A 23,548-nucleotide genomic window follows, 5' to 3' on the forward strand; every position below is an offset into this window, starting at 1 on the left:
ACCCAATTTAATTAACAATATTTGTTTTAAATTTAAATTAAATCTTATTTCTAACAAAGCAATTTCTACTAGACAAGGATACAGTATTTTATATATTTATACTAAATATATGTGTATAAACATACATACATACTTGCATATAGACTTCTAATTCATCCTTTGTAATATCATTAATATTATCTATGTGGACGGAGGTTTGTTTGTTGATGCTTAAATCTCAACTTTGGATGACTCATGAACAGTATAACATTAATTTTATCAGTTGGAAGCGAAGAAGCCCGCCGAAAAACTTGTATATTATTGACGCAAGTTAATAGTTAAATATTTATCTATTTAAGGTTATTGAAATACTTAAGACAACATTTACACATCATTAACTTAAAAAATATAAAACTAGTATTTTAATGTAATTGAAAATACACTAAAATTATATTTTCTTTATTAAAATAACCTTATGTTATAGTAAAAGGGGCCTAACGGAAAGATGAAGTTGGATGAAAAGGATAAAGTTATTAATGTTAATACTTGATAAGCCTATGTGGACTAGCATTTTGGTATGTATTATAGTCTCTAACATATTAGGTTCAATGTTTAGCGGAGCCTTTGCGATGTAAGAAACCCCTATTTACCGCCAATGATAACCAATTGCTATCAGGTGGCCGTTCATCCCGAAAACATTTCGACCATTCCTCGATAAAAATATCAATGAATAACGAATATTTAATAATATTATGAATACTTACTAAGGATATAGTACTTAAAAAACATGTATTGTAGTGTCTTGTTAAAAACTCATTCCTTACTTTCTGTCGTCATGGACTTATCGTTTGAAAGAAGAAGACACAGCATTGTTCAACTAATTACCCTCCATTTTAAGGATAATTACATTTCGGAGTCCTACCAGTATTAGATTAATAGAATATAATGAATGAATTTATATCAGTATACTTTACCAAGAACGTCTAGCCAATGTTTGGCCATGGAGACCAATTCCAAGGACTAATCAACTACGCAGGAGATATCGTATAGGATTATGTAACGAATTATAATTGTTAAATGAATATAAAATCGACGCTTGTCACGTTAGTCGTGAATAGTCTAAAGTTTAAAGCGAGTAACACTATGAAATACAACTTCTTATATAGCAATATATAGCAAAATGTTTTCCGAAGCGTAATATTTTGATGTAAGATTTATTTAAATATTTCTTCAGTGCTTTTTTTAGGCATTACAAAATATGTCTCCTCATTTATTAGTACAGATTGTGCAAATAAAACACAAGTACATTATATTTCCTAATTTAATCCGACGAGACCGCTATTCAACACGATCGATGACAAATCAGGCATAGGATCAACGATTTTAGATGCTTTCGCGGCACGGGAGTGTAACTTTGCTAACTTCTAAACTCTGATTGAGAATTTCTTGAGTAATACTCAAAATATATATTTAAAAAAACCGACGAGTTATTCGTTCCTATGGTGCGACCAGCTAGAACTAATCAGGTAACAGTATATAATATTTACAATGTAGAAATAATATATTCAAAGTAAGTATTTATATATCAAGTCCGTGACTAAAATGTTAAAATAGTACTTGAAGATTATTTATTGAGGAAGATCGTTAAGTAGCAAAAACGATGATGACATATTATTTAAATCTGTTTAAATAAAGATTGTTCATTTTAATTAATTAGAATATTCTCTATGACGACTACCCTCGTAGTTGCTTTAAACATCATGTCCTACTGGCTCCTCTTATTTAGAGAGAAACTGTGGAGCTTTCCACCATGCTGCTCTAACGCGGGTTGATAGCATACACGTAACAAATTTGGATCCGACACAAGCAGGTTTTCTTAAGAATATATCCTTCACCCGAGCAAGATGAATTATAAATACAAATTAAACATGAAAATTAATTGATTAGTTTTTGGTCAAGATTCATAAATTGAAATTACTGGAGTATAAAAATTGATAAAGCAGCCAAAATATAAGCATTACATTTACTTTCAATTTGCTACAATGTATGTTACAAATTGGTCAAATGTATTTATTGGTATAACTTTAAAGATTTAGACATAGAGTACAAATATTGATCTCGTTTCTCACCCATGGACCTTCTGTATATTCTATGTTCTAAAGACAGACGGCGGTAGTTATCCTTATAAAGGATGAGACATGCCAATTAAAGTTGCACAACAACTTGATTGATTGAGAAACAAGGGTTCAAGCGGATCAGAGGTCATCTTCGTCAACCGTTGCTATGCATAGATATGATTCTGCTAAGAATGGTTATGGATTTCATCATTAATGCTCAAGATTTGTACTGTAAAATGTATCAAACCCGAGTGGTAGTTAGAGTTTGTTCAAATAAAAAATAAATAAACTCTTCAGATTTATTATATAAGTTCAGCTTAAGAAGTCGTGCCTAAACTTTATTTTCTCAAGTTTAGTTTATTTCAACGCCACACTACGTTTGTGTGCGTTCACGCACATTGCTGTAAATCGAGCGTACTGATTGCGTAACAAATACTGATCCATTATTTAAGGCTTTAATGTAAATAATTCTGTAATAAAATATATATTTATGTTCCCGCAATTTAAATTCGTATTTTAATCTGAAGGAGAAATTAAAAAAAAGCGACACTTTCTATCAATTTAAAATACACAAAACGTCATTCTTGCAAAACTTAATATGTTTTTTTTTAAATAAATTAAATAAAATCTTTTACTTGATTAAACTAAACTGACGGAATCACAGGTTTACAATTACTAAAAAACATTGCTAATTTATCCGTAAAATCACAAACAGTCAAACATTCGATTCACGATTGATTTATCCGCATCAATTATAGAAAGGCCTTCGTGATTATAACCTTGACTAAATGTGACGACTTATGATGAATTGTGTTCTATTCGGGAGGATTGAGAATGCCAAGGTGAATTTATATAAAGGAAGGATAAAATTATATACGCTTGACCACCCGCAGATAAACAACGAACAGCCTACTTAGTGATTCATTCTTTGAAGTTGTAGTCGGTTTATTATTATATAATAATTATTCGCGTCTACCCTACCTTTATGTATCTTTATGTACCCTGTGTCCTTTTATATACCCCATACAACGTGTATGCAAAATTTCATAATGATTCTTTGAGGAGTGAAAGCGTAACAAACAAATCCACTTTCGCATTTATAATATTAGTAACGATAAAAAATATGGCCATCACTAAGCGCCCGACGGATTTGAATAATTGAAATTGATGGTTATTACTTGAATTTATAATAATTAAAACAAAAATAAATACGGGATAAAATTAATACAAAAATTTAATTTCGTTATTAAATGATTACAGACACCGCTACAGACAAAACTAAATAAAAGCTTGTAATTGTTTGATTGACAGCAACTGAGCGTCATGCTGTTTGGCATCACGACATATGAATCGATCTAAACCCCAGGAAGCGCCAATAGATGCTTCAAATCAAACGAACAATTGGTATTGGATGGCTTCTAAAATCAATGTTAGTGTTCTGCAGCCGTTTCGTTAAGTGTATTTTTAAGAATTGTTATTTTTGTGATTTAATTCTGTATTATAAATATATCTATCTTTATATTTATATAGATTTTAATAAAATAACAAAAATTATAAAAAAAATACAAAATTATGTCAGTTTTCAAAAATTTCTAGTGTCGTCACAGCCTACATTATAAAATCTTAGAATAAACAATAAACGTGCGAATTTACGAGTCTAATATTTTCCAATATTGGTACAAATAAATTAAAGCATTTCGACTTTATACAGTAACATCCATACGATCATAACAATGCATTATAAACGCTATGGCGTACAGGAGCATATCTAGTAAGCGCTAATTTATAAACGCTTAAAACAATAAGCGATAACCAGCAAAATAAAAAGAACTTATCGTTTTAATTTACCGTGAATACATATATAGTAATTTATATCTAGAGCTAGTTGGTTGGTATTTCTGAATACATGAACAAACTACGTTAAAAATTACTACCTTCGCGCGCAGCTTTATTACCCCCAATAATTAAGAATTGTAACTCGATACAAATATTTATATGTAAATTTCTAAAATTTCCTTTTAATTTTATAAATTATGTTATGTACTCAAAATATTTGTTTATACTATATATTTAGATTAATATACCTTAAATAAACCAAGAACCATAGTCTACATAATATCATCTTCATAGTTGTAAACATTTCCCATATTTTCTATATACCTTTTTGTCTTTTTGAGGAATAATTATTTATAAACCTAAAGCTACATATTGTATGTATGGAAGATACGTTATTGCACTCTATCTGCACATTTAAGTTGGACCAGTTAAGTTCTTCAGTCAATAAATTCTCAATAGTAGCCCGAAGTTTGGAAGTTGCTAGTGTTTATATTCCCGTCCCTTGAAATGCACTTAAAGTTGTTGGTACTGAACGCCTGAACTCTCCTATCGTATGAGATTGCCGTCGGATAATGAGTGTGAAGCTATAGAGTGCATGTCATGTGTCTGCGTACACTTGTGTATAATATATATTGCGCAGTTTCTGTTGAGAATGGTCACCGTGGTCAATTTTGTTGAGGAGAACCGCATGATATGTAACATATGTATGGTACCTAATCTACATGTTTTATTAATATTATGCTTAAGGTATCTTTTTTAAAGGTCCGACAATCATTAATATAACTTACAGTTTTGATACCGCGGATCTGAATAAGGAACTAGGACTCTTATCTAATCATTGGTGTAATTTTGTTTTTGTCAATAAATTTTCCGACCCTCACGTTGTCTTCCTAGTACTTTTTTAATATCGTCGTCAATTCGTGTTTTATTCCCTTATTGCGGATTCTTTGCACACCTATACCATTTCAAAAATTACAGCTTATATAAAGAAATATAAATAAATAATATTATTCTGCACTAAATTTATATATATGATAAAAGAGCACATGATTGTTAAAAAGAGTAACCACAGAGTTTCCAGTTGTTGGTACGACCTTCATACTGAATCCGTGGTAGTTTTATTTATATTCTAAAATGACGATGCAAAAGTATAATTTTGATGCTACATAGACTACTTTTATATTGGAACAATGTAGCGTTAGTGTTGCCAATGGTAAAAAATATCAATGAGTAATCGTAATAAGATATCTGCGCTAATTGTAATATTTTGCAGAGTTAATTGTCTGTGACCAATTAAGCATTTAATTAGTGTAGGTTAGAACACGGTAACTCCATAACTGTATCGAAGTCAGTGATTTGATGCATAATAATTTGCAAAAAGTTATGTAAAAATATCAATAAATTTTTCACTCTGTCGACGACTAACGGCAAATCAGTCAACGTTCGCTCGATACGGTCTCGAACTGGATTTATATTAATATTTCGTGCGTGAGGTATCCTAAGGTATGTTAATTTAAATTAATGAAAAGTACCAAAAAACCTGTACCTGGGCTTAAATCCAAATATTTTATATAAATCGTCCACGGAAATGATGTCATGCACATAATATTAATATAATTAATGTCCCATTAAAATTTACGTATTCTTAAAATTCGGAATTTCGCCCATAGAGACATTGTTAAAACCAGCTCATAATTCCATTTTCAAATATTGAATCACTCAATAAATTAATTATTATTATTAATTAATTAATAATATTAATTAAGTTAATATTCTCTTTTTGGCAACCAAATCTAACTTTACATTAAACCTTAACTAAATCAATCGCGTATTATGTAGTACCTCTGATATGGTCTTAACCGTTATTTTCGACACTTGACCAATATTAGCATTGACGTTATGTACATATGTTGCTCTGTGTCTATAATTTCACTTACCTTTTTATATAAAATCGAACACTACAAAACACTAGTACATTTATCTAAAACAAATTCGCTTCATCTAAAACAATTATACCGTCCAACATTTGAACGCCTAAAAACCGCACAAAATTGCATTTTTCATTTAAAAACGGATGAAAATAAAACTGTAACTAACCTAAAAGTTAATTATTATTACATTTTTATTAAAACTGCTAACTTATACGTTTTTACTCGATTAGACATAAAAGGGACGATAAATTGAATATTTCGTTGCTTCGAAACTAATAAAATGATGACGGAGTGTTTAATTGTTTGCGAATTATCATAATTAAAAGAATATTCATGAGCTTAAATAATTAATTTGTCGAGTCGTTCGAGTTTTTCATATTGATATTTCGTTTTCAATACACATATTATATATCTACATCAAAATGGCTGAATTATTTATTAAAAGATAATATAATTTCAGATTAATATATTTATATTATAAATATAGATGTTGTATGGTTGAAACGATCAGCACAATTTGAATAAAGACAACTTGAAAACCATAATCGAAATATCCTTGATTCAAGAAGGCTCTATCAAATACTCTTGAAATATCATTTTTCAAGATCATATTAAACTAGTTTTCGTCCGTGACTTCGCCCGTTAGGTCTTTTTCTGTGATTGTAATTCATGTAAATAATACAAATACAAACAAAGTCAAATTGATATATTGTAGTTATTTGCATTTCCTAAGTAATCTAATATCCGTTAATTAAATAATCGGATAATTCGTTATCCGTTACAACATCTGAAACCAGTAAAATAATATTCATATATTCGTATAAAAATCCAGTTCCAAAATGTCACATCCATATAATCCCTACAAGTAATATTATACAGCTGAAGAGTATGTATTGCTGAACGTGCTCAGGAAGTACTATTCGAAATAATTATTTTTCACTTACTTTTTTTCTTTATTATTGAAAAAACGCATTTACACCTTTCGCCTTTCGATTCACCAGTGCCAAGTGGAATTGCCACTAAAACACCACTGGCATCCACTCCGTCTTTTCGGGGGGTGTCACGGGATCGCTTGCGCACACAACCGTGAAGCCTCAACGTTTGGCCCACGTCTGTGAACCTCTAATCCCTAGGGATGTTCTCAAGAGTACAGAGGCCCCTAGGAATTGCATGGTTACGCTAAAAGCCTATGAAGGGATAGCCAAAACGTAATGGCTTGTGTTGCGATATTGGCATCACACACTGGACGAAATGGTAACATACTCCAAATTAAATGCTGATGAAATCGCTGCTACTAATGTATAATATCCTATTTTAATCATTGAATTATGATAACCTTAATATATAAAAAGGCACATGATTCACGTACTCAGTCATAGTTCTCACATACCATTTTCGATATTCTCAACTCTAAAACAGATTCAAGATAGAAGCTACGCGATTTGCATTGAAATGTAATCAGTATTTCCTCATATATGAATTTTCACAGATAGTTAAAAAAAACTCATTTTGAATTTGTAAGTCCACTTTAAAAAAAAAGTTTTATTCCGTAGTTTGATGTTTAACTATTAAGTAATTCGCTTTCGTTTTTCTTCCATACATATAATATTACTCTTTAACGAGAGAACTTACGTAAAAGTATATACTTAGCTTTCTTTCGCTACTAAATTCGTAGTAATTATTCGACGTCATTTTCGTTCCATAGTGAAATTTCACTCTCAACGCGCCACATTTCATTTTAATTTTACTACATATATAGTTAATAAGGTAATTATAGCAATATTCGAATTTTAATTGAGTAATGTAGATAAGGTTACTAAATTAAAGAGGTTATGTAAACGGGAATTCCTTATCGTAGAACATATTGTATGTAATAATAACGTTTACCTTGAAAACTTGCCTCAGGGTTTTACCGCGTCAGAGGATCACTTTCTTTAATATACATTTCCTGTTTTCATTCAATTTTATATTCCCATTTGGATATTTGAGGACAGAAAATAATTTGTTTTCGCATTGTTGAATCCCATTTATTCGTAGTCAAGTATATTTTAGCATTTTGAGCTTTTGTTATAAGTTGATTACAGCTATGTGGTTAACGGAATGGATATTAAGATGTTTTTTTTAAAATTGCCCACCGGTGTCTGTATCGTGGTAGTTTCTCACGCATAGAACTATGATAGCACTTAAAATAGTATGTTGTCATATCGGACACCAGTTCCATAATGCAGTCACCATAATTGACTAAACATTGGAGGTTATCCTGCCTTTGAATTTAATGTGATGAGTAATATTTAAAATAATTTATACCTACGTGATATATACTAAGATAGATAATTGTTCAACCCGGACGAAGTCGGATAGCGGTTGGTGTAAACATAAATTTTTATTCACTAACAAAAGGTCATATATATATGGGGGAGGCTTTCGTCCAGCAGTGGACGGCAAAAGGCTGAAAAAAAAAAACAAAAGGTCGCAAATTTCTCACTGCTAGGTATAATAAGCCGCTAAGACTGAAATAAGCTCCAGACGAGGAGTTTACTTTGAATTATTGGATAATCATGTGAATAAAATTAATTTACTTAGAAAAAAGCCGATATGGCCCAGTGGTAAGAACACGTGATCCGTGAAACCGATGATCGTGGGTTCAAGCCCGGGCAAGCACCACAGAATTTTCATGTGCTTAATTTGTAATTATAACTCATCTCGTGCTTTACGGTGAAGTAAAGCATCGTGAGAAAACCTGCATGTGTCTAATTTCACTAAAATTCTGCCACATTAGATCAGCGTGGTGGAATAATCTCCAAACCTTCTCCTCAAAAAGGGAGAGGAGGCCTACAGCCCAGCAGTGGGACATTCACAGGCTGTTACGGACTTAGAAATTTCTTAAACACATTACATGTTACCTTTACAGGGGAGAAGGCCTGGTTTATTTTTCGACCAGAGGATCGGAATTTCGAATATACGGCGAAACTTGCATTCTTGCCAACATTCTTCGCAGTCTTGATTTATGTATAGTGGCCAATTTTTACTTTGCTTTTGTATTTACTTAAGTTCTAACAGATAAATAGTTTTTGTGACGAAATAGATAGAGAGAATTTAAATAACAAATTAAGTTTTAACTAATTGTAAGTAGTCATTTCTTAGTTTTGAACCGAGATATACGGATAAAATCATCGTCTTCTACCACAAGGCCACTGTGGTTTTCGTAACTACAATATGGACTCATTACAGTATATTGTTCTTAATCACATAAAGTAACGACAGCCATTAAGTCAGTTTTGGCCCTTAGCATAATCGTTGTGTTAGGAAATATCGACCCAAGGCTAACAAGTGTACTGTCATATGAATTATATAATAATAAAAATTAATAGTATTATTTGTATTGGATTATTTTTTCTTTTCAAGGTCATCTATTTGACGGACTCATCAATTATAGATAAAGTATGAAAAGATTTAAATTTAAAGAGATAAAAGGGCGGGTTTTAGTGTTAGCTTTTCCTATGACATTTTCTGAACTCCTGACGACATGTATGCAAATTTTAATAATGCTCCATTGAGTAATTAAAACTTAAAGGCGTAATAAACAAATAAATGAACTCACTTTCCCGTTTATAATGTGCGTTACGAGTAGATCGTAATTATAAGCGACTTTAAATTTGCTTGTATCCGATAAGACTGATGCTTAATTCGTTTGCTCACATGTATACCAATTATCATGGCGATCGATTGAATAGTATAGATGTAGCTACGACAGCGACGAGTTACAAAAATGTATAATCTAATCAACTAATCATTATGTATGGCAACTTTAATGGTGATCCGCCAAACAATGAAATGGTCTAATAACGTCAAAGAGAGATATCCACATCCAGTTATATATACTGAATAAACTAGTAAACAAATAAACTTATATCAAAAGATGAAGAGCGTTTTGAAAAAGTTTTTAGTATATCCTTTATTCTTAAATAAAACATGTACATTTAGAGTAACTAGTAAAAAAAGAATTCACATTTCGAACCGATGGTAGGCTGATATTAGGATTAAAATTGTAAAATGACGATCAACGACGCCATTGTAATGTTTATAAATAGCTGCACTTTGCACAAAAATTTCTAATTTCGTAGAACATATTTAATTATAGTGCAGCGTTTGCGCAAACACAGGTCACTCTATTTCTTAACATTTATAATCAGATGTGATGGCAATCCTACATGACCGGAAAAAGTTCAGGCGCAGGATCAACGGTTTTACGTGCTTTCCAAGGCACACTTTAAGTACTTCCAATCTCCGGATTGCTGTTGATAATTTTTCAACAGAAAAACCCAAAAACTTTTTAATGACCTGACCTGAGGAATAAACTCAGAATCTCGGGATCTGCTTTATATCCAGTCTTTAAACCAACGAAAAAAAAACATAAGCGCAGCTATCGCTCGCAGTAGGGACTACGCTAGCCTGTCGAACCAACGATGAATTGTATAAATCTTTTTGTTTTCTATTACACAATATTAGGGAATAAATTAGCCGTGTTTGCTTGTAACTGGACTAACGGTTTCACTAAATGTTGACCAACACGGAGTTAAATGTTGCATAACGCGAAATCTTTTAAGCATACAAACACATATGTGCAATCGCATGTACATATGATTACAAATAGCATTTGAGCACAAACACATCACATCCAGTGTGTTTTCATATAATATAATATTGATTTTATTATTATTTCTAAAAAGAAAAAGGTTCTCAATGTATACTAATAGTATAAATGCAAGTAACTCTGCCTGTTGTGTTGTCACGGCTAAGCCGCTTGAAAAATATTACCTACTTTTTTAAACATACGTCATTTCTTAATTCCTTCAATTAAGGTTTAAATAATGTTATATAAAGAAATAAGTAACGAGCTTAAGGATCTCTCCATACGTATTGTAAAACTGAACCCGTAAACTTAAACATTTATTTAATATCTACAGTTTACATAAACTATGTACAGTCATTTTTATAAAATATAACCGAACCGAACCGAAACAGCCTGTGAATGTCCCACTGCTGGGCTAAAGGCCTCCTCTCCTCATTTTGAGGAGAAGGTTTGGAGCTTATTCCACCACGCTGCTCCAATGCGGGTTGGTGGAATACACACGTGGCAGAATTTCAGTGAAATTAGACACATGTAGGTTTCCTCACGATGTTTTCCTTCACCGTAAAGCACGAGATGAATTATAATCACAGATTAAGCACATGAAAATTCAGTGGTGCTTGCCCGGGTTTGAACCCACGATCATCGGTTAAGATTCACGCGTTCTTACCACTGGGCCATCTCGGCTATATATAAAATTAAAATAAAAAAAAAACAAAATACACATTACAAATTTATAGCAAAAACATGCCGTCTTAAAGATTGTTCTGTGGCATTGTACTCAAGACGCTGGCACGATTGCATCTCTGCACCGCTAGACTCAGCCTTTGGGCTAAAAAAGCTAATTAGCTAATAATAATAATCAACTAATATGTTTCTTTAAATATTTATCTCCTATGCATTCCTTAACCTTAACTATTCATCAAACTTTGGTGAATTGATCTACGCAGCCCAAATTCCTAGTCACAAAAAAAATGTTTGTCCAATATAAACGTTTTATGTAAACTCTTACACTACCCGTGCGAAAACTGGGCTTCGGTTGAATGTAAAAATTTTAACTATTTATTACCACTGACAGTTAATAATTGGGGAATGGGCAGGTGCTAGGTATAAAAATAGTAGCTTATGTCGTTTACAAAATCTTATGAAAAATCTTTTCATTGGTTCAGTTGTGAAATCATAACAGATAGACACGTAACTTTCGCGTATATAATATTCAGTATATATACAATTTACTATATCATGTTTCCGAAATCGTTTATCAAGTATTATAAAGTTAAAAGCCCCGGGCTTAGTTTAAGAGTTATTGTCTATGGTAATTACTATTTCATTGTCGTGATTTACTAGACTTACATGATAACTAATTGTTTATTGTATGAGCACTTGTTGAATTTAAACAACTTCAAGTTATGTACCGCACAAATTTTATTACTTGAGTTTAAGTTTACTTCCGAACTTCGAACTGTGTGAACTATTTACGATGAAATATCATTTTGTAAAATATACGAATACAACATAACAACCAAGGAGTCGCGAACAAAAACAGATACCACAGATACCATATCAAATTGTAATCATAAATAACGATTATCAATGTTTCCGTTAAAATTAATATACATTGCATGCTTAAACAAAACCATATAATCATTTTTGTAAAAATATTACATAATTTAATAAATAATAAACTATTGAAATGCTACTGGATTACCAATACATTAATTCCATTCTCGGACATCGTTATGCAATAATTACTGCGTCCCCAGATTATATGTTAGTTTCTGAATAAAACTGACAGAATCATAATATATAACCGTTTATATGATATTTGTTATTCTATGTAGTTTAGAATAATAAGATTGATCAATGTAAAAAGTCATTACCAGTGAATATCCTATTACGGTATCCCCATGTAGTTAAGAACCGGGTGTGAAACTAGATTATACCACAATAACATAACACTATGGGTTATTCAAGTTTTTAAAGGCAATTTTTATTTGTTTCATTCGTCTATTTGTATTTTTGAAATATTACGCGCAAAAATATATAGGTATGTTTTTTATTGAATTAATCCGAATCTAGAATAATCCGTATAAATAACAAAAATAGGCCGCGTTTCTAGTTTGTTGAAAATTCTATTATAATGTCAAAGTTCAAGGACAAAATGGCGAGCTGTTGCATAATAAGACCTGCTTCACACGAAGCACGTGATTAGAAACGTTAACGAGTAGATACGATACTATATAATCAGTTTATACCCACAGCTCCGCTCTAAATAAAACCAAATATACCTTAGTCAAGAAGGTCTTTACAAATAGTTATTAATCGTTATTTTAATATTAAAATATATTTAAAGTTAACTTCGATTCAATATGTCCAATCGACCAATTAATCTATAATAATATTATAAAAGCGAAACTAAGTTTGTTTCTCTGTATATTTTTTTCGCTTTCGCATTTAACCCACGGAACCGAATATGATGATTGGTATGCAAAAAGCTTGAACTTCAAGGAAGGAAATATGATACTTTTTTATACCGTAAAAGTTTCCCCATTCCCTATAACACGCGGGCGAAACCGCAGTGTATACTTTGATTTGTTGCGGCGTTAATGCGACTAAGGAACAAACGCATAATAACTATTTAGTCACCTACTCGCCTGCACTGATATTTCCCGCTCATCCTTCCAGACAGGAAAACTTTTAGCACTAAGAGTGCCTTTTTTCAATAAACATGTTTTGAGATAAGTTAAATAAATAAATACAAAAGATCAAGTATTTCGATATTATAATAAATTAAAGGTGAGCCACGATTTATTTTCTATAATAGGTGCTCTATTGCAACACGGTGCGAAGTATGCATTAAAAGGCTATATATCAATCGTACATTGAACTTTATTTATACGGTTTTAATAGATAACGGAAAAAATATATAAAAATATATTCTGATAGGGAAAATTAAATTAGGTAAATTAATTATACATAAGCAATACGTATATAGAAACAACCTCGACCTCGCGGAAATATCAGGGAGCGACTGGCGGAATGTAACGATAGGGAAGGAAAATTTTGAAAAAGCTTTAGGAGCACTTCTCCCACGGAGGGGCCTATAGCCCAAATAATAAAAAAAAGAATGTATTTATTTAAAAACATCACGTACAGTGTTGTGGGAATTAAAGGCTTTATTATTATTATATAGAAACAAAAAAAAATAATACTATTAAATTTCTATGCGTAAGCTATTTCAACGGATCCGATATACGTCACAAAGGCGAGATGCTAATAAATAAAAAGCGAACTTAATAATAGGATCAAATACAGACAAGAACTGTGTTATCATGTGCTTAATTTTTATATACAATTCAAATCAGTGTTAAAGAAATAAAACGCAGGGATCTGTATTCGTTCAATATATTCTAAGTGCATGTTAGAATATGCAGCTAGCCTTCTCTTAATGGGAGAGGCCTATGCTCAGTGGAACATTGACGAGCAGTCACTATTCTGTACATAATCTTTGCAGTACAGTAACAGCCTGTGAATGTCCCACTGCTAGGCTCAGGCCTCCTCTCCCTTTTTGAGGAGAAAGTTTGGAGGTTATTCCACCACGCTGCTCCAGTGCGGGTTGGTGGAATACACATGTGGCAGAATTTCAGTGGAATTTGACACGTGCAGGTTTCCTCACGATGTTTTCCTTCACCGTCAAGCACGAGATAAATTATAACCACAAATTAAGCACATGAAAATTCAGTTTTGCTTGCCCGGTTTGAACCAACGATCATCGGTTAAGATTCACGCGTTCTTACCACTGGACCATCTCATGCATAATCTTTGCTTGATTGTAAATGTTAAATAATGAAATGGCTGTGAAATCGAAGATTTGTTGTTAAAACAATAAAACCAAGGTAACATTAAAACGTCTAATACCATGACGTGATTTTTCGATTAAATATTTATATTAAAACAAGAAAAATTCAAAATTTATAAGCAAATTCTCGATTTGTTGTTACATATTTTTGAAATATATGAGTGCAATTAAATCGTTTTTGTTATTTGTTAATTAAGTCTGAATACATACTGAATAGTTTTTTATGTTAATTTGATCCTAGATCCTTAGACTGTTTGTTATACCTTAGACTGATTTGTTAGCACAAGCGAGCACAATTCCAAACTTATGTATATTTATATACCTTGCGAGATTTGGCGCCCGATTATTTATGATGATGACAAATTAAATCTTTCAAGTTGACACAAATTTTGTTAGTATCACTGTTTGTAATCTGTGGGAGCGGCTATTCCAATTAGGTATTTATTTCATTTCTGTTAGCATAATGTTTTAATTATGTGCGTCTGTGCCTAAGCAGTGGCTGTGGATCTGCAGGGTACGCCACACAAAGGTTGTACCTCTAGAAAATGCCCGCCTGGCTAGTCCCTAGCGACGCTGCTAACAGCAAAAGATATGTAGTTATAGTGCAAAAACACTTCTAAAATATAATTATAACTTCCCATTTTATTGCCCCACTTTGACAAGAAGTCTGGTTCAATTATTTTATTTCTTATATATATATATATATATATATAGTTAGGATCTCGATGTAAACAATTGTTATGTAAATAAAAGTATTATATCATAAGCAATGTTTCATCAAATTAAATTAATATATCGAATCGTACATATAATGATATATTATACTTATATAATATTACTAAATAGGAAAATGATTGAAAATACATATGCGACTAATTGGCTCACGTGTGAATGGAGGAAACTATATTTATATATATTATAAATAACTGCACTGTGATTCTGTCCGAATTCACTTCGTATCTCAATTATGAAATGACGAAAATAAACTTTGTGATACGCAATTTTGATGCGTTCATCCATTTAATATTATAATTATTATAATCAATATCGCTTAACGCATTTTTAATACTAAGCAAAGGCCCAGGATTGAAATGACACAAATATTTAAAAAAAATTTAATATAACTAAACTAATTGAGTATAACTAAGTTGAATTATACAAATTAATAATAATCATTAAATTAATTCTTGACTTAAGAATCTTTTTTTATAAATATTGTATGATATTATTTTCATTACTTTAAAATATTCTTATATGTATTCATTATGTTGATAATAATAATTAATAGTGACTTAATATTGCCTTGGAATTATTATAGCAATTTTTAGAACAAAATAATTACTTTTATTATAGTATTAGTATTAATCAAATTGTTATATTTATTTTGAAATTAAAACTCTTAACCAGTAAAAAGTACTTTTAATTATCAAATCAGTCAAAACTAATACTTACCAATGGATGGCCCATTTGCCTAGGTAGCTAATAATATTATTGTATTGTAGTTTTTTTAAATAAAATAGTAAAACATACTATGTTAAGCATTTATGAACAGATTTGTAAAACGTTATCGGAAATTCACATTGTCAGCACTGCAACTATTTATGAATATATATAACAATAATAATAATCGTTTATTTTCATGAAACATAGTTTTACTGATGTTATGATTTCTTTATAAGTCTCTAATACATTTCGCCCACGATAGGCACGCAAATATATTTGTTAACAAGTAATTGTTTGTTAATAAAATAAAGTTTTTGTAAACGCTAACTGATATTATTAACTTAAAAAAAAATATATTATCCAAAATTATCCATTTACTAAAGTTGAATGTACCATCTAATTCATTAATTATTCATTTATTCAATACATTCTTGAATTTTTAAATATTCACTTATAGAGTAATTTTTTTATCTATTAACCATTTTTTAAGCTTAGACCTTAGTAACCTTAATGGTAACTCCCTTAAGCTTTTTGGTATATTATTAAATATTTTGATGCACATTTTGTAGAATTTTTATTGGAAGAGACCACAGTGGCAAGGTGGTATCAATAACCTTAGACACATGCAGATTTCCCCACGTAGGATCTCTTAATCCAAGCCTGCTTCTATCACCTGCTTTTTCGAATAAATGTGGATATTTTTTTAACAAACATGACTACATCCATTATATACAATCCAGCTAAGAGTCAAGATTTTGTTAACTTTAAAAATCGGTCTACATGAATCTAAAGGTTGAATTCCAAAAATATCCAAATATATGATTGAATGAGAATTAAAACTTAAAACCTATTTATTAAAAACATATATTAAATAAAACATTACTAAGTTACGAAATGGTATTACCATTTTTTAATTCGATAATAATAATTTTCAAGATCTCCGGTTATTTACCTGATTAAATACATTAACGCAAACTCATTGCAGAACAAGTATTGTCTTTTTATGTATCGTGTATTACAAGGGAATAGATAAAAATATTCCATGATAAGTGTGACGTCATAACCAATGAGAGTCAGCGCCCTTCGGCCACAATATTCATAATCAGCATCCTAACCTAAAATAGCTTATGAAACGTCATTTTTTAATAATTTACACATCTGTTTGTTTGCGGTTAAAACTCACACTAAGGGTATAAAACAATCATTCTTTTGTTTAGTTCTCTTAGTTTTGAGTTGTATCAATATCAACTATTATACGATAAATTGAACGTTCTGCTATAAAAAATGCATAATATATACTTTATACTTTACTTTACTATACGTTATACTTTTATTGTACACCATACCACAAAGAAAAAAATACAAAACATGTATACTGCCTAAATAAATGTACAATTTTGGCGACCTTATCGCTACATAGCGATCTCTTCCAGGCGACCAACGGTGTAAGTAATTACAGATAGGATATGAGGTAGGTAGTGGTATGAATAAAATAATATTAATATATATATATTTTTAAATTAAGATCTATTTATCGATAAATGTTTGTGTTTTTCGTTATCTAGCAGAGCTATTAACAAACCGCATAGAACATGAAATATATATAAATCTAAGGTTTAATTAATTACCTTTTTCGCTATTTAAGCTATACTATAGAACAATATAAGTAAAGAAGTGGAGATGGCTCAGTGGTAAGAACGCGTGAATCTTAACCGATGAACGTGGGTTCAAACCCGGGCAAGCACCTCTGAACTTTCATGTGCTTAATTTCTGTTTATAATTCATCTCGTGCTTTTCGGTGAAGGAAAACATCGTGAGGAAACCTGCATGTGTCTAATTTCATCGAAATTCTGCCACATGTGTATTCCACCAAACCGCATTGGAGCAGCGTGGTGGAATAAGCTCCAAGCCTTCTCCTCAAATAGGGAGAGGAGGCCTTAGCCCAGCAGTGGGACATTTACAGGCTGTTACTTTTATAGAACAATATAATGGTAGCTTATATAGTTTCAAGAATTGCTGTTACGTTGATTCTAGTATTTTATTTATTCAAATATATCTATTTTGGACTAGCAAATAGGCTACCTCTTGGTAATTAGTCACCACTTTCCAACAGTTAGCCTATTTGTCAGAAATTGATAGCGTGAGAAAAAATCACCATTCCTTTTCCATTCCATCCATTCCATTCCTTACATCACCAATGCGCCACCAATCTTGGGATCTAAGAAATGTTCCTTGTGTCCGTAGCTACACTGGCTCACTCACCCTTCACACCAGAACATAACAATACTTAATTGCTGTTCGGCGAGTGAAAATATGACGAGTGGTTGGTACCAAACCAGACGGGCTTTGTGACATTTGTTTAAAAAAGTGCAAGCATTCATCTTTCGCCAAATCATCATACATTTATACGAAATTATGCAACGTTGTAATTAATTCCACATTATGTCATCATGATCATATCAGCCGAAAGACGTCCATTGCTGAACAAAGGCCTCCCCCAAGGATTTTCATGAAAGGTGGTCTTGCGCTACCCGTATCCAACAGCTTCCCGCGAATCTTATATGGCTCTTATCCACATTATGTATGTTCATAAAAAGCTCGCGCATCCAATGAGTCATCGTGGAAAATCCTTAGATTAAATAGACAATAATAAAATTTATCACGTGCTGATAAAAACATTAAACGTATTTGATAGTTAAATTAAACCGGATTTGTATCACTACGCGGATACAAGAATAGTGAAAAAACATCAACAAAAAAAATGTTTCGTTTATACAGGTTTATATAAGCAAGGCATAAATTTCGACGTATCACATATATATTTTCAATTCAACTATTATTAATTGACATATTTGTAAAAACCCTTACTAATAATTTTAAGTGAGTAAGACCAACCCACAGTTGATCATCATTTGGAAAATCCTAAATTCCTATAGCCCATTCCAATAACAAGACCAGTAAAAAAAGACAAATAAACAGTTTTAACATTGAATTGACGCGATATCATTGGTCGAGATCTTATTATTCGTTATGGATTCGTGAAAAAATGGCGTTTTGTATGTCGGTGAAGTTGTTATAGCTTTGGAATTAAAATTAAAGTAGATATAAGTATTTAATTAAAATCTAAATGACGATACATTAATCTAGAACTGTTTGTTGTACGTAATATAGTGTGGAATATGTAAATCAAATGTTTGTTTATTATTATACCATTTTTATACTGTTGAGTAAAATCTGTAAATTAATAAAAAAATATTGCCGTCTCTTTTTTTTGTGTGTGAGATAAACAAAAATAGCAAATCGTTCAATTAATTAATTTCATTTGGAGACTGTATAGTTCATGAATAACGTACAGCAAGATGATCGAAACTACGACATCACATCGACCATTATAATTTACATAATTCTCTAACCTTTAACAGATTCAACGAGTTAATTTGTTGTAACACAGCGTTTGCTCTGTGACCTCTATAAACCATAACTTACGAGCCGCACAATACTTAACAATTAAGCTTACAATATCATTAAAAAGGATCTTAATAGATATGTCTTTTCACTCATTCGTCTAAAAATTCTCAAACACACTCGAGTGACAATGCGAAACGAAAACGCAGAGACGTTCCTATTCATATGACGTCACAATAACGATACAAATATAAAGGATAAAAGAATAATTGGGATAATTTGTAAATTCTGAAGCTTATCAAATACATTATGAATCACGATGTATTTTTCCTTTAGTAACTTAAGATATTTTTATTTCTCCGTGTATTACGATTCTAGAACTCAATTACTCACTCGTGAAATTTCGAAAATCGCCTTATTTTGATATACTATTTTGGTATGTGTATTCTTGAAATGTTATAATTACTATGATCAATGTCGCATATCACTATCTGACATTTCACGACCATTTTCTGCGGTGAGTTTCGAGTTTGTTCTTACAGAATAGCTCTACAGGTCATTGATCATAACAATAATATTGTTTTTGATTTTTATAGGTATTCATACAGGTTTTATACGTTCGCGAATTAGTCCCACAGTTTATAGATGATGTTTTATGGATGTGATGTGGCTTTCGGTCGTCAAAGGTTCGATTTTCAAAGTTTTATACGCTTTTATTAGTTTCCCCTGCATGTGTGTAAAGGGAGGTTTCGAGTTAATATCAACGTTTCGCAGACGTCTAAGTAATTTAAAAATTTGGACATATATAAGACATAATCACATACACATTTTTATATTATCAATTTTCAAAGTCGGTTTAATTATTAGTTTTACAAAAAAAAAAACTTTTTAATTATTTTTATTTAATTAATTTTCTTAGTTCCTTGTTGATTGATGTATCATTTCATCTATTATCTACCTTATCCTGTAGTCAATGCGACATGTAACGGAATCTTGATATAACAGACCACCTTGTCATTCATACACGTATGAATTGGCGCCTAAATATGCTCTGCTTAAGTCATTATAAAACACATTAATAATTAAGAAGCTAATCATTTTACTATAACTCAAATTTGCATAAAATTCTGTGACTCATAATTGAATGATTTATTCCCACGACCACGGACTATACGACCTTGCATTTAGAACGTATTCACGTCAATCCATCTCCTATATAATCACAAGGATTTTTTTATTTAATAATTAAGCGAACCGAGTTAGCCGAGCTTAATTACAATTAAAAATATCGCGCAAATCTGGACAAGAACTAAGACCGCTTTTAATGCTTTATTTCTGTTACACCACAGATGAGTTCACATTTACGTTTCGTTTGTTAAGTTCATATTTATTAAACTGCGTGTCCGAAAAATTTCGTATTAAAACACAAGTGTGACTGTAGCTTTGTCGTAGTCTGATCGATCCCTTATCATTACTTAACATAAGTAGGTCATTCTAGCAATACACAAATATGAAGTCAAGTAATAAGAAATACTTGTAAAACAATTTTATCACAGATTATATTTAAAATAAATTAAGATAACATTTACGATTGGATTTACAATTTGTTTTTTTTTCATGATTTATGGGTAGGTTTTATGAGCTTGGACAACAGTTTTTTTTTTTAAGCCATGACTATACGTTAGTACATATGTGTAATATATTATATGTATCATAAAAAAGTCCATTTTATAACAGTATATTTAAAATAATGCAAATCCGTGTAATTTTAATTAAAAAAAATTAGTCTACAATTTCTTATGATAAAGTTTGGTCATATTAGGATGACCATATTGCTAGCCATGTTCTAACCTTACTCTAAAAAGCAGGATTATATCATATCGGTTACACGAGTGCCCAAAAAAGATTGTAATATTTTAAGAATTCGTGTATGTCTGTATGTCAATTTCTTTAATCCCCCATAACTTTTAATGAACATTTGTTTGTATATGGAGTATCGTTGGAATCTTTACATATCATCCCGAGTGACACTGACCATAAATTCCTTCTTTCATTTAGGGCAGCCCTTTTTTTTAATTTGAAGTTTTTTTTTTTTTTCATTTTTAAAGTCGATGTTCGCTAAAGCGTTGAATTATAAATCAATTTAAACATGAACACTGACTGCTAAATATCTATAATTCCTCAAGATGTTTTCCTCCACCGTTAAGCACGAGATGAATTATAAACACAAATTAAGCACATATTTCAAGAAGAAAATTCAGTGATTGGTATTGTAAATATTTAAGCAACAATAGTTTTATATATTATGTCCCTTATTAAAATTCTTTGTGGTAAATAGGAATATGATATTATTATTGTTTGGTATTTTAATCGGGAACTAAGCTTTACGCAAATACGCTGTGTAATACAATCACTCATCACCTCGACTGTAAAATTAACGCTCACAGATTCTTTAAGTTTATTCTAAATATGAAATTTAAAAAATAAAAAGCCTTCATAGTTTAACGGGGAATCGAGTTAAATCTCTTGGGTTATTACCGTACCCTTTCCTAGTACAATGATAACGTTAACTACATGAGAAAATAGAAATATTAGTTATCCTTAAAAACAAGAACAATAAAAACATCAATATAAGTATTATTGTTTATACAAAATTATAAAATAAAATAATAAAAAAAATTTAAAATTATAAAATACAAAAAAAACTGTTTTAACAAAAAAACAACTAAATTTAGTCTTATACTCGATTCTTCTTAATAAAACCTAAGGCCTTTTTTATAAATACAGAAAATGTTCAATAATGTTAATAGAATATTAATAAAAAAAAAAATGTTTTTTTTTTAAAGTAATAGATTCGAAACACGAACAAAATACAAAATTAGAGTAAGAAACTTGTGTTATTATTAGAAATGCTTATGATTTTACCACATTTATATAATATTTAATTAGTGTAATAGATAATATACTAATTACTAGCAAAATTGCAAGCAAATACATTTGACGCAATGATTTTATTTATGCGACACGCTGTCTGTTTATTATAGTGTCTTGTTCTACGTAACATATTATTTATGAATATGAATAGCAATCAAAATTTAAATCACATTCGTAAAAAGTGAGAGTAGTGTTTGTACCGGTTTTGTTGTAATAGAATCTCATAAAACGATGAATGTACGCTCGAACATTGATTATATAAAAAATAACCATCAAAAAGTTTATATTCAAATAAATTAAAAATATAACTTACATGTCAATTGCAAAAAAATAACTAAATATCCTTCGTATAATCCAATTGTTTCATTTCAATTAACACAACCACAAACAATAATATAATAATTATAAAATTGCAATCCAAAATAAAAAAATTATATTAATTCAAATTTCGAACGCCGGCGTTCGAACACGTTCGCCCGCGAACGGTGTATATGGTTGGTGGACGGTAAATGACCATAGCACTATATATCACCTGTTGAACGCATCTTAGCGAACAGTATTCAAACAAAAAAGTCTGTCGTACCTTGTACGGGAAAATGACCTCAATTGTATTTCAATAAAGTTTATTTTTCCTTGAATATTTTATGAACTGGTTGGTAATTCTAAGTTACATTCATAGATAATACATTAAGGTCATGTCAAACAAGCATTTTGACACACAGTCCTAATACGTTAATAGGATAATTTTGCTAAAATAATGTTGATAAGGAGTGCTAGTAATATCTACTGTTCAATACATGTTTTGGATAAAACCAAATTAATTTAATAAATAGCAGCCATATTTTTTGATAAATTTATTTCTAGGAAAATTTGGCATTTTATATATTAACTGCGTGTTACTATTTCACCCATAAACTTTTAATACAATTTTTGTGTAATTTAATATTGAGTTTTAATTCTGTGAAATGATGTATAATATTTTTTTATATCTACCCCGGAATATAAGCTGTTGAATCAAGTACTAATTTCATACAAATATTCTCTTTGGTAAATGCTTGATTTTTTAAAGAATTAGATAATCGAAAAATAATAAATAAAATATATACTATTAAATAGATAGATATTCAATTATAAAGTCGCATGTCTAAAATAGTGGGTACGACAAAATCAACAAGGGCGCTGATTTGATTTTTTTTTTTATTATGTGATATTTACTATCTACTGGATAGCCGTCCCGATTATGTTTGTGTGAAAAAAAACTACTTTCGTTTTTAGTAAATAAATAAGTAGCGGAGCCAGCTACCAGGTCCAATCTTTACCATCTAGGGACTCACTCAAACATAAACAAATCGATCAAGCCGTTTAGGAGTTTATCGACATACACACGTATATATTATGAATATAAAAATGTAGT

General features: G+C 30.7%; 1 protein-coding gene across 3 annotated transcripts in view; it reads right to left on the reverse strand.

Moving 5' to 3' along the window:
* Window positions 1-23,548, reverse strand: part of LOC126777624 (uncharacterized) — a 119,639-nt gene that overhangs the window by 60,331 nt on the left and 35,760 nt on the right. Inside the window, exon 1 of one of the 3 annotated variants that reach the window (XM_050500716.1) lies at window positions 22,448-22,639. The exons of the other annotated variants lie outside the window; for them this stretch is intronic. The gene's annotated coding sequence lies outside the window, so the exon portion shown is untranslated. Of the gene's footprint in view, window positions 1-22,447; window positions 22,640-23,548 lie in introns of those variants that run through there. 3 annotated transcript variants of the gene reach the window in all.

Source organism: Nymphalis io, chromosome 23, assembly GCF_905147045.1.
Source record: "Nymphalis io chromosome 23, ilAglIoxx1.1, whole genome shotgun sequence".
NCBI lineage: Eukaryota > Metazoa > Arthropoda > Insecta > Lepidoptera > Nymphalidae > Nymphalis > Nymphalis io.